Below are 14129 nucleotides of genomic sequence, written 5' to 3' on the forward strand. Positions count from 1 at the left end.
AACTCTGCCTACTACTTAGGGATGCAGACTGAGGTAATAGAAGGAAAGGGAAAAGTTTTAAAAAAAAAAAAAGAAGGAAAAAGGCAAAGGCCTGATGACTATACATGTCAGGAGAGTTGAGGTTGAAGATTATGTCCAAAAAGGGCAAGCGGAGGGAAGTCTGGGGGGCTGGGATTGCTGTATCCCTTGAGCTGGGTGCTGGTTACATGGTGGCTCGTTGGATAATATTTCACTAAAGTTATTTGAAAAAAACCCTAACTGTGCAGAAGGTCTGATGAAGTGAATGATGTAAGAGAAAGTAATAAATGCTCTGGGTTTCAAAGGTGGGAGGCTGAGTCACTGGGAGGGAAGGGACTGGGGGACAATGTCAGGGCTCCAGCAGCGGCATGGTCAGCGGGACCAGCAGAGCGTCCAGGACCAGCAGAGTGGGAGGCTGGTGGCTCTGGCAGGCTGGGCTGTGGTTCCGGGTCTTAGCCTTGGGACTCTTGCAGTTGTAGCTGCCACAGTCAGGTGTGCCCAGGCCCTAGGCCCTGCAAAGATCAACATCTACTGGGCCATAAGCCAAGGGCCCAGGGTTGGGGAATCTCCTTAGGGCTCCCCAAACCCCTGGGCCCCATCCTGCCTGCCCCCTCCCAGGCCTTATCTCAGTTGTAGACCAACCCTACTCCACCCCTGCTGGGCTCAGACTCTGCTCCAAGCTCTCTTGCCGATAGACCAGGGGCTCAGGGACCACCCGTGAGGCCTGGAGCTCAGCTTCCTTTCTGCTCCCATGTTGGTTTGTGCACATATGTGAGCCTCCAGCTTGGACCCTGCCCAGTGGCTGAGCCCTGTTACCTTGCCTTGCTCATGCTGAATCACCCTCTGTCAGGTAGGGTCCTATGCCCTCTGGGCTGATTCCTGTCCTCCCCTGACTGCTTGGTGATGAGTGTTCCTTATATTCCACCCAAGTCAAAGATTAGGAAGTCAACCTAAGAAGGAACTGCTAGAAAGGCAGACAGGGAAAAAGGTGAGCTCACTAAGGGAGTGAGCGTGAAGGGGAAGGTAGGCTGACACTGGGGCCACTGCAGCAGGCTCCTAACTGGGCTCCTCAAAGCCTCTTGCCCTCTCCAGTGCATTCTACCCACTGCAGCCAGACTATTTGGCTTCTGGGTATGGTTGTGCAGGATGCACACTGCACAACTCCAGGGCACATCATTCATATTTCCAAGGTATCATTACCACAGACTACAATATAACTCTGGCCCCAGGGATGGTGCAGGTCATAACTTGTATGCTCATACAGCTATTTCACATAAGATAAAGTCCAGGATCCTAATCCATGGTTTTACAAGGCAAAAGCTGACTCCGTCCAGTCTCACTTCATGCCACGTTCCCCATCATTCACTCTGCACTGGTCACAGGGGCTTCCTTTCACAACGTGCCAATAGGCCGTGCTCCTCCATCATCTTGGCCTCTGCACATGCTGTTGCAACAGCTAGATTGTTCTTCCCACATAGCTGCCTCCTGATCCTCTTGCAGACCTCAGCTCAAAGCACTGCCTCCTGAGTGAAGCTTTGACACCTGGCCTTGGGGAGGGCACCCTGTCTTATGTTCTCAAAACCCCCGCACTCTCCCTTCATAGCACTCACTCCAGTTCTCAAGCAGTGGTTTGTGTGCTTATCTGATGAAATCTGCCTCTGCTCGGAGTGTGACCAATGTGACTGCAGAGACTTGATCTTGTTTTGCTCCAGTGCCTAGCCCAGTACCTGGCATGCACAGACCTCAAAAGATATTAATAAATAAATGCATGAATGATTTCCCAGTGTCCTGAAAGCCAAGAAAGAAAATTCCAGAAAGAGAGGATGACCAATAGAGCCACATGCTCCCAAGAGGGTGAAGAGTGTAAGGGCTGGAAAGAGTTCCCAGGAGACATGGTCCTGCTGGTGGCTTGGGAGAGAGCAAGGCCATGTGCAGGTGGTGGCAAGGTGTTAACAGCAGAATGGGCAGATGAGAGGTGGAAGCAATGGGCATGGGTGCAAAGGATGAAATTGGGAGCCTGAGGAAGGAGAGCTATGGATGGAGGCAGGAGGATTTGTTGTTCCCTTTTAAAGACAGGAGAGTTCTAAGACAGCTAGAGAAAGAAAATGTCCAATATGGGAGAATGTTTCAAAATGACCATTTAACTTACTCCTTAATTTATTTCTTTTTCCTTTTATTGCCGTATAGTTGATTTACAGTGTTATATATTAGTTTCAGGTATACAACACAGTGATTCAATATTTTTATAGATTTTACTCCATTTTAAGTTATTATAAAACAATGGCTATATTTTCCTATGCTGTACAGTATATCCTTGTTGCTTATTTATTTTAGGCATAGTAGTTTGTTAATCCCCTACCACTATCTTCCCCCTCCCTCCTTCCCTTTCCCCCCAGTAATCACTAGTTTGTTCTTATATCTGTGAGTCTCTGTTTTGTTATATTCATTTGTTTTATTTTTTAGATTCCACATGTAAGTGAAATCATATAGTATTTGTCTTTCTCTGGCTTATTTCACTAAGCATAATATTCTCTAGGTCCATCCACATTGCTGCAAATGGCACTATTTCATTCTTTTTTATGGCTGAGTAGTATTCCATATTATATATATACACCACATCTTCTTAATCCATTCATCTGTTGATGAGCACTTGGGTTGCTTCCATGTCTTGGCTATTGTAAATAGTGCTGCTGTGAACATCAGGGTGCATGTATCTTTTTGAATTAGTTTTCATCTTTTCCAGATATATACCCAGCAGTGGAATTGCTGGATCATATGGTAGTTCTATTTTTAGTTTTGGAGGAAGCTCCATACTGTTTCCATAGTGGTTGCAACAGTTTACATTCCCACCAACAGTGTAGAAGGGTTCTCTTTTCTCCACACCCTCTCCAGCATTTATTATTTACAGACTTTTTAATGGTAGCCATTCTGACAGGTGTGAGGTGATATCTCATTATTGTTTTGATTTGCATTTCTCTGATGATTAGCCATGTTGAGCATCTTTTCATATGCCTGTTGGTCATCTTTACATGTTCTTTGGAAAAATGTCTACACAGGTTTTCTGCCCGTTTTTTTTTTTTTTTTTTTTTTTTTTTAAATAAAAGCTTCTTTCTTTCTTTCTTTTTGGCTGTGTTGGGTCTTCATTTCTGTGCGAGGGCTTTCTCTAGTTGCAGTGAGCGGGGGCCACTCTTCATCACAGTGCGCGGGCCTCTCACTGTCGTGGCCTCTCCTGTTGCAGAGCACAAGCTCCAGACATGCATCTGCCCATTTTTTAATCAGGTTGTTTGACTTTTTGATATTGAGTTGTATGAGCTATTTATATATTTTGGAAACTAATCACTTATTGGTAATATCATTTGCAAATATTTTCTCCCATTCAGTAGGTTGTCTTTTCATTTTGTCAATATTTCTTTTGCCGTGCAAGTTTTTAAGTTTAATTAGGTCCCATTTATTTATTTTTGCTTTTATTTCTTTTGTGTTAGGAGAGAGATCCCCCCAAATATTGCTACAACTTATGTCAAAGAGTGTTCTGCCTATGCTGCCCTCTAGGAGTTTTATGGTTTCAGGTCTTAAATTTAGGTCTTTAATTCATTTTGAGTTTATTTTTGTATATGATATGAACAAGTGTTCTAATTTCATTCTTTTACATGTAGCTCTCCAGTTTTCCTTGTACCACTTATTGAAGAGACTTTTTTCCGTCATATATTCTTGCCTCCTTTGTTGTAGATTAATTGACCACAAGTGTGTGGGTTTATTTCTGGACTCTCTATTCTTTTTTTTTTTGTGGTACGTGGGCCTCTCACTGTTGTGGCCTCTCCTGTTGCGGAGCACAGGCTCCGGATGCACAGGCTCAGCAGCCATGGCTCACAAGCCTAGCCGCTCTGCAGCCTGTGGGATCTTCCTGGACTGGGGCACGAACCTGCATCCCCTGCATTGGCAGGCGGACTCTCAACCACTGCGCCACCAGGGAAGCCCTGTGCTCTCTATTCTATTCCATTGACCTATGTGTCTGTTTTTGTTCCAGTACCATGCTATTTTGATTACTGTAGCTTTGTAGTATAGTCTAAAGTCAGGGCGAGTGATTCCTCCAGCTTTGTTCTTTTTCTCGAGATTGCTTTTGCAATTTGGGGTGTCTTGTGGTTACATATACGTTTTAGGGTTATTTGTTCTAGTTTTGTGAAAAATGTCATGGGTATTCTGGTAGGGATTGTGTTAAATCTGTAGATTGCTTTGGGTAGTATGGACATTTTAACAATATTAATTCTTCCAATCCATGAACATGGGATATCTTTCCATTTCTCTGTATCATCTTCAATTTCCTTCATAAGTGTTTTATGCTTTAGAGATTATAGGACTTTCACCTCCTTAATTAAGTTTATTCCTAGGTATTCTTATATCTTGCAACTTTACTGAATTCACTTACTAGTTCTAATCGTTTTTTGGTGGAGACTTTAGAGTGTTCAATACATAGTATCATGTCATCTACAAATAGTGACAGTTTTACTTCTTCCCATCTGGTTGGATGCCTTTTATTTCTATTTCTTTTCCTATTGTTATGGCTAGGACTTCCAAACTATGTTAACCAGAAGTGATGAGAATGGGCATCCTTGTCGTGTTCCTGGTTCTAGAGAAAAAGCTTTTAACTTTTCATTGTTGAGTATGGTGTTAGCTCTGAGTTTGTCATAAATCACCTTTATTATATTGAGATATGTTCCTTCTATAACAACTTTGATGAGAATTTTTGTCATGAATAGATGTTGGACTTTGTCAAATGCCTTTTCTGTGTCTATTGAGATAATCGTGTGATTTTTATCCTTTTTGTTAATGCGATGTATCATATTGATTTGGGGATATTGAACCATCCTTGCACTCCTGGAATAAATCACACTTGATTTTGGGATTTTTATATTATTGAATTTGGTTTGGTAATATTTTGTTGAGAATTTTTGTTTATATTTATCTTAGATATTGGCCTGCAATTTTCTTTCTTTCTTTTTTTGTAGTGTCTTTGCCTGATTTTGGTATCAGGGTAATGATGGCCTTGTAGAATGAATTTACAAATGTTCTCTCCTCTTCAATTTTTTTAATAGTTGAGAAGGATGATATTAGTTCTTCTTTATATGTTTGGTAGAATTTCCCTGTGAAGCTTTCTGGACTTTTGGTTGCTGGGAGTTTTTTTCTTTTTGTTTGTTTGTTTGGTTTTTTAAAATTACAAATTCAATTCACTACTACCGATCACTCTGTTCAGACTGTTTCTTCCTGATTCAGTCTTGGAAGGTTGTATGTTTCTAGAAATTTGACCATTTCTTCTAGGTTGTCCAATTTTTTGGCATATAACTGTTCATAGTATTCTCTTATGATTTTTTTTTTTTTGTATCTCTGTGATATTCGTTGTTATTTCTCTTCTTTCATTTCTTATTTTGTTTTTTTGGGGTCCTCTCTCTTTTTTTTTTTTTTCCTTGATGAGCTTGGGTAAAAATCTGTCAACTTTATTTATCTTTTCAAAAAACGCCAGCTTTTGGTTTCATTGCTATTTGGGTGGTTTTTTTTTTTTTTTTTTTTTTTTTTTTTTTTTGTCTCTATTTTATTTATTTACTCTCTGATCTTTATTATTTCCTTCATTCTGCTAATTTGGGGCTTTGTTTGTTCTTCTTTCTCTAATTCCATTAGATGGTCAGTTAGATTGTTTATTAGTGATTTTTTCCTTATTTCTTTAAATAGTCCTGTATTGCTATAAGGTTCCCTCTTAGAACTGCTTTTCCTGCATCCCACAGATTTTGGAAAGTTGTGTTTCCATTTTTGTTTGTCTCGAGGTATTTTCTGCTTTCTTCTTTGATTTTTTTCATTGACCCACTGGTTGTTTTTTTTTTTTTTTTTTTTTTTTTTTGCGGTATGCGGGCCTCTCACTGTTGTGGCCTCTCCCATTGCGGAGCACAGGCTCCGGACGCGCAGGCCTAGCGGCCATGGCTCACGGGCTTAGTTGCTCCACGGCATGTGGGATCTTCCTGGACCAGGGCACGAACCCGTGTCTCCTGCATCTGCAGGCGGATTCTCAACCACTGCGCCACCAGGGAAGCCCGACCCACTGGTTTTTTAAAGTAGAACATTGTTTAGTCTCCATGTGTCTGTGCTTTTCCCATTTTTCTTCCTGTAACTGATTTCTAGTTTCATACCATTGTGTTTGGGAAAATGCTTGATATAATTTCTATCCTCTTAAATTTGTTGAGACTTGTTTTGTGGCCTAGCATGTGCTCTATCCTGGAGAACATTACATGCGCACTTGAAAAAATGTGTATTCTGCTGTTTCTCGGTGGAATGTATATATCTATTAGGTCCAACTAATCTAATGTGTCATTTAAGACCACTGTTTCCTTACTGATTTTCTTCTGATGATCTGTTCATTGATGTAAGTGGGTATTAAAGTCCCCTAGTGGGACTTCCCTGGGGGCACAGTGGTTAAGAATCTGCCTGCCAATGCAGGGGACACAGGTTCAAGCCCTGGTCTGGGAAGATCCCACATGCTGTGCCACAACTACTGAAGCCTGTGTGCCTACAGCCCGTGCTCCACAACAAGAGAAGCCACTGCAATGAGAAGCCCATGCACTGCCATGAAGAATAGCCACCACTTGCTGCAACTAGAGAAAGCCCACGTGCAGCAACAAAGACCCAGCACACCCAAAAAATAAATTTAAAAAAGTCCCCTAATATTATTGTATTACTGTCAATTTCTCCTGTTATGTCAGTGTTTGCTTTATATATTTCAGTGCATATATGTTAACAAGTGTTATATTCTCTTCTTGTATTGATCCCTTTATCTTTATTTAATGCCCTTATCTTTTGCCATAGACTTTGTTTTAAAGTCTTTTTTTTTTTTTTTTTTTTTTGCGGTACATGGGCCTCTCACTGTTGTGGCCTCTCCCGTCACAGAGCACAGGCTCCGGATGTGCAGGCTTAGTGGCCATGGCTCATGGGCCTAGCTGCTCTGTGGCATATGGGATCTTCCTGGACCAGGGCACAAACCCGTGTCTCCTGCATCAGCAGGCAGACTCTCAACCACTGCGCCACCAGGGAAGCCCTAAAGTCTATTTTGTCTTATATGAATATTGTTACTCCTGCTTTGGTCTTTCCATTTGCATGAAATATTCTTCCTTACCCTCACTTTCAGTCTGTGTGTATCTTTAGTTCTGAAGTGAGTCTCTTGTAAGCAGCATTTAGATGGGCATTTTTTTCTTTAACCAGTCAGCCACCCTGTGTCTTCTTTTCATTTTTTTAGAATGTATCTATCTATTTATTTATATTGAAGTATAGTTGATTTACAATGTGTTAATTTATGCTGTACAGAAAAGTGATATATATATATATTCTTTTCCATATGGTTTATCATAGGATACTGAATATACAGTAGGACCTTGTTGTTTATCCATTCCATATATGACAGCTTATCTCTGCTAACCCAAACCTACCTCCTTGGCAAGCACAAGTCTGTTCTCTATGTCTGTGAGTCTGTTTATGTTTTGTAGATAGGTTCATTTGTGTCATATTTTAGATGCCACATATAAGTGATATCATATGGTATTTGTCTTTCTCTTTCTGACTTACTTCACTTAGTATGATAATCTCAAGTTGTATCCATGTTGCTGCAAATGGCATTATTTCGTTCTTTTTAATGGCTGAATAGTATTCCATTGTACATATGTACAAAACAAAAATAAACAAATGGGACCTAATCAAACTTACAAGCTTTTGCACAGCAAAGGAAACTATAAAAAAAAAAAAAAGAATCTTGTTAATCTTGTATCCTGTTACATTGCTGAATTCATTTATCAGTTCTAGTAGTTTTTTTGTGGTGTCTTTAGGGTTTTCTCTATACAGAATCATGACATCTGCATATAATGACAATTTTACCTTTTCCCTTCCAATTTGGATACATTTTATTGCTTTTTCTCATCTGATTTCTGTTGGTGGCTAGGACTTTGCTGGTTTTGGTATCAGGATGATGGTGGCTTCACAGAATGTCTTTGGGAGTGTTCCCTCTTCAATTTTTTGGAAGAGTTTGAGAAGGATCAGTAAAAGTTCTTCTTTGTATGTTTGGTAGAATTCGCCTGTGAAACCATCTGGTCCTGGACTTTTGTTTGTAGAGAGTTTTAAAATTATAGATTCTACTTCATCTCTAGTGATCGGTCTGTTCAAATTATCTGTTTCTTCTTGATTCAATTTTGGTGGGCTGTATGTTTCTAGAAACTTGTCAATTTCTTCTAGGTTGTTGAATTTGTTGGCATATAATTGTTCATAGTATTCTCTTATGGTTTTCTGTATTTCTATGGTATGGGTTGTTGTGTCTCCTTTTTCATTTCTTATTTTGTTTATTTTGGTTCTCTCTCTTTTCTTCTTGGTGAGCCTGGCTAGAGGTTTGTCAATCTTGTTTACCCTTTCAAAGAACCAGCTCTTGGTTTTATTGATTTTTTTTCCTGTTGTTTTTTAAAATTTAATTTTTATTGGAGTATAGTTGATTTGCAATGTTGTGTTAGTTTCTGCTGTACAACAAAGTGAATCAGTTATACATATGCATATATCCACTCTTTCTAAAATTCTTTTCCCATGTAGGTCATTACAGAGTATTGAGAAGAATTCCTCATGCTATACAGTAGGTCTTTTAGTTATCTACTTTATATATAGTAGTGTGTATATGTCAATTCCAATCTCCCAGTTTATCTCTCCCCTCTTTTTCCCCCCTGGTAACCATAAATTTGTTTTCTACATCTGTGACCCTATTTCTGTGTTGTAAATAGGTTCATTTGTAACATTTTTTAATTCCACATATAAGCAATATATGATATTTGTTTTTCTCTGTCTGACTTACTTCACTCAGTATGACAATCTCTAGGTCCATCCATGTTACTGCAAATGACATTCTTTCATTATTTTTTTATGGATAATATTCCATTGTGTATATATAAATATAAATAAATAAATAAATAAATATATACACACCACATCTTCTTTATCCATTCCTCTGTCAATGGACATTTAGGTTGCTTCCACGTCCTGGCTATTGTAAATTGTGCTGCAATGAATATAGGGGTGCATGTATCTTTTTGAATTATGGTTTTATCTGGGTATATGTCCAGGAGTGGGATTGCAGGATCATATGGTAGTTCTATTTTTAGTTTTTTAAGGAACCTCCATACTGTTCTCCATAATAGTTGTACCAATTACATTCCCACCAACAGCGTAGGAGGGTTCCCTTTTCTCCACATCCTCTCTAGCATTTACTATTTGTAGATTTTTTTGATGATGGTCATTCTGACCACTGTGAAGTGATACCGCATTGTAGTTTTGATTGGCATTTCTCTAATAATTAGTGATGTTGAGCATCTTTTCATGTGCTTTTTGGCCATCTGTATGTCTTCTTTGGAGAAATGTCTATTTAGATCTTCTGCCCATTTTTTGATTGGGTTTTTGGGTTTTTTTGAATATTGAGCTGCTTGAGCTGTTTGTATATTTTGGAGATTAATCCATTGTCAGTTGCTTCCTTTGCAAATATTTTCTCCCATTCTGTGGGTTGTCTTTTCATGTTTATGGTTTCCTTTGCTGTGCAAAACCTTTTAAGTTTAATTAGGTCCCATTTGTTTATCTTTATTTTAATTTTCATTACTCTACGAGGTGGATCAAAAAAAAATCCTGTTGCGATTTATGTCAGAGAATGTCTATTGTTTTTTTAATCTCTATTTTATTTATTTCCTCTCTGATCTTTATTATTTCCTTCCTTCTGCTGACTTTAGGTTTTGTTTGTTCTTCTTTTTCTAATTCTTCTAAGTGTAGGTTAGGTTATTTACTTGATTTTTCTTGTTTTCTGAGAACGGCATGTGTTGCTATGAACTTTCCTCTGAGAACTGCTCTTGCTGCATCCCAAAGATTTTGTATGGTGTGTTTTCACTGTCATTTGTCTCAAGGTATTTTAAAATTTCCTTTCTGATTTCCTCATTGATCCAGTGGTTTTTTAGTAGTATGTTGTTTAATCTCCATGTAATCATTTATTTCTCATTTCTTTTTCTGTGGTTGATTTCTAGTTTCATGCTGGTGTAGTCAGAAAAGATGTTTGAGATAATTTCTATACTATTAAATTTGTTGAGGCTTGTTTTGTACCCTAGTATGTGGTCAGTCCTAGAGAATGTTCCATGTGCACTTGAAAAGAATGTGTATTCTGATTTTTTGGATGTAATGTCCTGAAAATATCAATTATGTATAACTGTTGTACTGTATCATTTAAGATCTCTGTTACCTTATGAATTTTCTGTCTAGAAGATCTGTCCATTGATGCGAGTGGGGTGTTAAAGTCTCCTACTATTATTATATTACTGTCACTTTCTCTCTTTATGTGTTAGTATTTGTTTTATGTATTTGGGTGCTCCTACATTAGATGCATGTATGTTGACAAGTGTACAATCCTCTTCCTGTATTGATCCTTTTATTATTATACAGTGTCTTTAACTTTCTTTATGGCCTATGTTTTAAAGTCTATTTTGTCTGATATGAGAATTGTAACCTCTGTTTTTTCATTCCTGTTTGCTTGAAATATCTTTTTCCATCCCCTCACTTTCAATCTATGTATATCCTTTGCCCTAAAGTGGGTCTCTTGTAGGCAGCATATTGTAGGCTCTTTTTAAAAAAATCCACTTTGCTGCTCTGTGTGTTTTGATTGGAGCATTGCGTCCATTGACATTTAAGGTAATTATTGATATCTATTGCCATTTTAACATTTTTTCCCATTGATTTTATATTTCTTCTTTGTTCCTTTCTTTTCTTTTTGTGGTTTGATGATTTTCTTTTGTATTATACTTATGTTCTCTTTTTTTTTGTGTGTGTGTGAATCTATTGTATGTTTTTGATTTGTGGTTAGCCTGTTTTTCAAGTATGTTAACCCCATTCTGTATCTACTCACCTTAGACTGGTAGTCATATAGGCTCAAACACATTCCAGGAAATGAAAAAAAAAGCTACATGTTTTTCCTCCCCCACATTTCATGATTTTGATGTCCTCTTTTACACCTTCATGTTCATCCTTTTGCTGTTCATTGTGGTTATCATCACTTTCACAGAAATTTTTTGATTAAAAAAAAAATCTGTGTACCCACTTATTTAGGTGATTTGTTTTCCAATTGTGATTTTCTCTTTCCTATATATTCTTACTTCTTTTCTATTTATAGGAGACCTTTCAATATTTCCTTTAGGATAGGTTTAGTATTGCTGTATTCTTTTAGTTTTTGCTTTTCTGAGAAATTCTTTATGTCTCCTTCTATTCTAAATGATAATTTTGCTGGGTAGAGTATCGTAGGTTGCAGATTTTTCCCTTTCTGGACTTTGAATATATTTTTTCCACTCCCTTCTAGCCTGCAACGTTTCTGTAGAGAAGTCAGCTGATAGCTTTATGTTCACTTGTAATAAACTCCGTGTTTTTCTTGCTGCCTTTAGAACCCTCCTAAGTTTTGCCATTTTTATTATAATATGTTTCAGTGTAGGTCTGTTTGGGTTTACCTTGTTTGGGACCCTCTGTGCTTCCTGTACCTGGATATGTTTCCTTCTTTAGGTTTGGGAAGTTTTCAGCCATAATATCCTCAAATACATTTTCAATCCCCTTTTCTCTTTCTTCCCCTTCTACAATCCCTATTATGCATAGATTGGCATACTTTATATTATCCCATAGGTCTCTTACATTGCTTTCATTTTTTAAAAAAATTGGTCTTTTTGTCTGCTGTCCTGTGTGATTTTCATTATTCTATCTTTCAGGTCACTTATTTGTTCTTCTGCATTATTTATTATGCTATTCATTGCCTTTAGTCCAGTTTTTGTCTCAGCAAATGAGTTTTCTAATTTTTTTGGGTTCCTCTTTACAGTTTCTAGTTCCTTTCTACAGTACTTTGCATTTCTGTTGATAGCCTTTCCTAATTCGTTCAGTATTTTCTTTATCTCCTTTTCAAAATTGGTGTCTATTAGGCTGAAGGGATCTGTTTCATTGTTTGTTCTTTCAGGGGAATTCTCTTGGTCTTGTAACTGGGAGTGGTTCCTCTGCTTCTTGATTTTACTTATACTTCTCTTATTCTGTGAGTTTAGGAGAAACAATTATCTACTGAGGTCTTGGAGGGCTATTTTTATGTGGAAGTGCCCCTGTGTAGCTTGTGTGGATTTAGTATTTTTGGTGCAAGGGCTGTTTTTAGTATGGATGCCTGTCACCTCTTTCCTCAGTATGTGCTGGCCATTATCCCCTTAATAGGGAGGGTGTAGATACAGCAGCTGGTGCCCAGTCATGGGGTTCTCAGCAGTGGTGGTGGCTCATGCATGTCCCCAGAGCATGTGATGGGAATGGAAGCAGTTCACAACTGCTCCTGAAACGGGGCAGTGGCAGTGGCAGCTTGTGACTGCTCCTGGAGCTCTTGTAGGCAGTGTCCTGCCACCTGAGAGCAAATGCATGGAAAGAGAGTGTAATGGTGGGTCCTGCCCCTTCTCTTGCATGCCACCTGCACAATGGCTCCTTGCCTCTAAGGTGGCCCAGGCTTCCTCTGCATACACCCTCAGGTGTGATTGCACCACACTCCAGCCCCTTCAGGCTCTTTCCATGCAGTCAATCCCAATCCTCTCCCCAGGTCTGATCTCCAAAGCCCAAGCTTCTGCACCCAGCCCATGCTTGCCCTGGCAGATGCACTGGGGAGAGGAGAACAGTGGCACTGACCATCTGTGCAGGTCTCTCTGCGTTCTTTCTGCTGCAAACTTGTTCTTGCATTCTCTTCCAAGGCTCTGAAGCTCTGTCCTGGCTGATGTCCCTACTGGTGAGGGGACTTCCCAGGGTGCAGGAAGCTTTCCTCTTTCAGAGCTCCCTCCCAGGGGTGCAGGTCCCATTCAGATTCCTTTCTCACTTTCTTTTCTCTCTTTCTTTTTTCTTTTGTTCTACCTGGTTACATGGAGATTTTCTTGCCCTTTCAGAGGTCAGAGGTCTTCTGCCAGCGTTTGGTAGATATTCTGTGAGAATCATTCCACATGCAGATGTACTTTTGATGTATTTGTGGCAAGAGGTGAGCTTCACATCCTGCTACTCCACCATCTTGATTGCTCCTTTCTGCTCTATGTATTTTCTTTCTTTCTTTCTTTCTTTCTTTCTTTCTTTCTTTCTTTCTTTCTTTCTTTCTTTCTTTCTTTCTTTCTTTCTTTCTTTCTTTCTTTCTTTCTTTCTTTCTTTCTTTCTTTCTTTCTTTCTTTCTTTCTTTCTTTCTTTCTTTCTTTCTTTCTTTCTTTCTTTCTTTCTTTCTTTCTCTCTCTCTCTCTCTCTCTTTCTCTTTCCTTCCTTCCTTCCTTCCTTCCTTCCTTCCTTCCTTCCTTCCTTCCTTCCTTCCTTCCTTCCTTCCTTCCTTCTCTTTCCTTCTTTCTTTCCTTCCTTCCTTCCTTCCTTCCTTCCTTCTCTTTCCTTCTTTCTTTCCTTCCTTCCTACTTTCTTTTCCCTCCCTCCCTCCCTCTTGCCTTCCTTCCTTCCTTCCTTCCTTTATGGCTGTGTTGGGTCTTCGTTGCTGCGTGTGGGCTTTCTCTAGCTGTGGCGAGTGGGGTCTACTCTTCATTGGGGTGTGCAGGCTTCTCACTGCAGTGGCTTCTCTTGTTGTGGAGTATGAGCTCTAGCATGTGGGCTTCAGTAGTTGTGTCACATGGGCTCAGTAGTTGTGGCTTGCGGGCTCTAGAGCACAGGCTCAGTAGTTGTGGTGCATGGGCTTTGTTGCTCCATGGCATGTGGGATCTTCCTGGACCAGGGCTTGAACCCGTGTCCCCTGCATTGGCAGGCAGTTTCTTAACCACTGCACCACCAGGGAAGCCCTGCCCTATGTCTTGATTGGAGCATTTAGTCTATTGACATTTAAAGTGATTATTGATAGGTATGTACTTACTGCCATTTTGTTACTTGTTTTCTGGCTGTTTCTGTAGTTCTCTGTTATTTTCTTCTTTTAGTTTCTTCCCTTTTGGTTTGATGATTTTCTTTAGTGGTATGCTTGTGTTCCTTTCTCTCTAGCTTTTGTGTATCTATTGTAGGTTTTTGATTTGTGGTTACTATGGGGTTCATATATGTTGACTATA

The 14129-nt window shown here is 39.3% G+C and overlaps 2 protein-coding genes across 3 annotated transcripts in view; both read right to left on the reverse strand.

Annotated features, from left to right (window-relative positions):
- MICAL2 (microtubule associated monooxygenase, calponin and LIM domain containing 2) overlaps positions 1-14129 on the reverse strand; it is a 441027-nt gene that overhangs the window by 24293 nt on the left and 402605 nt on the right. The gene's annotated exons all lie outside the window — the stretch shown is intronic.
- The window catches only part of PARVA (parvin alpha), a 180085-nt gene that overhangs the window by 1302 nt on the left and 164654 nt on the right, over positions 1-14129 (reverse strand). The window lies entirely within an intron of this gene.

The sequence above is a fragment of the Kogia breviceps genome, chromosome 7, assembly GCF_026419965.1.
Source record: "Kogia breviceps isolate mKogBre1 chromosome 7, mKogBre1 haplotype 1, whole genome shotgun sequence".
In the NCBI taxonomy this organism is placed as follows: Eukaryota; Metazoa; Chordata; class Mammalia; order Artiodactyla; family Physeteridae; genus Kogia; species Kogia breviceps.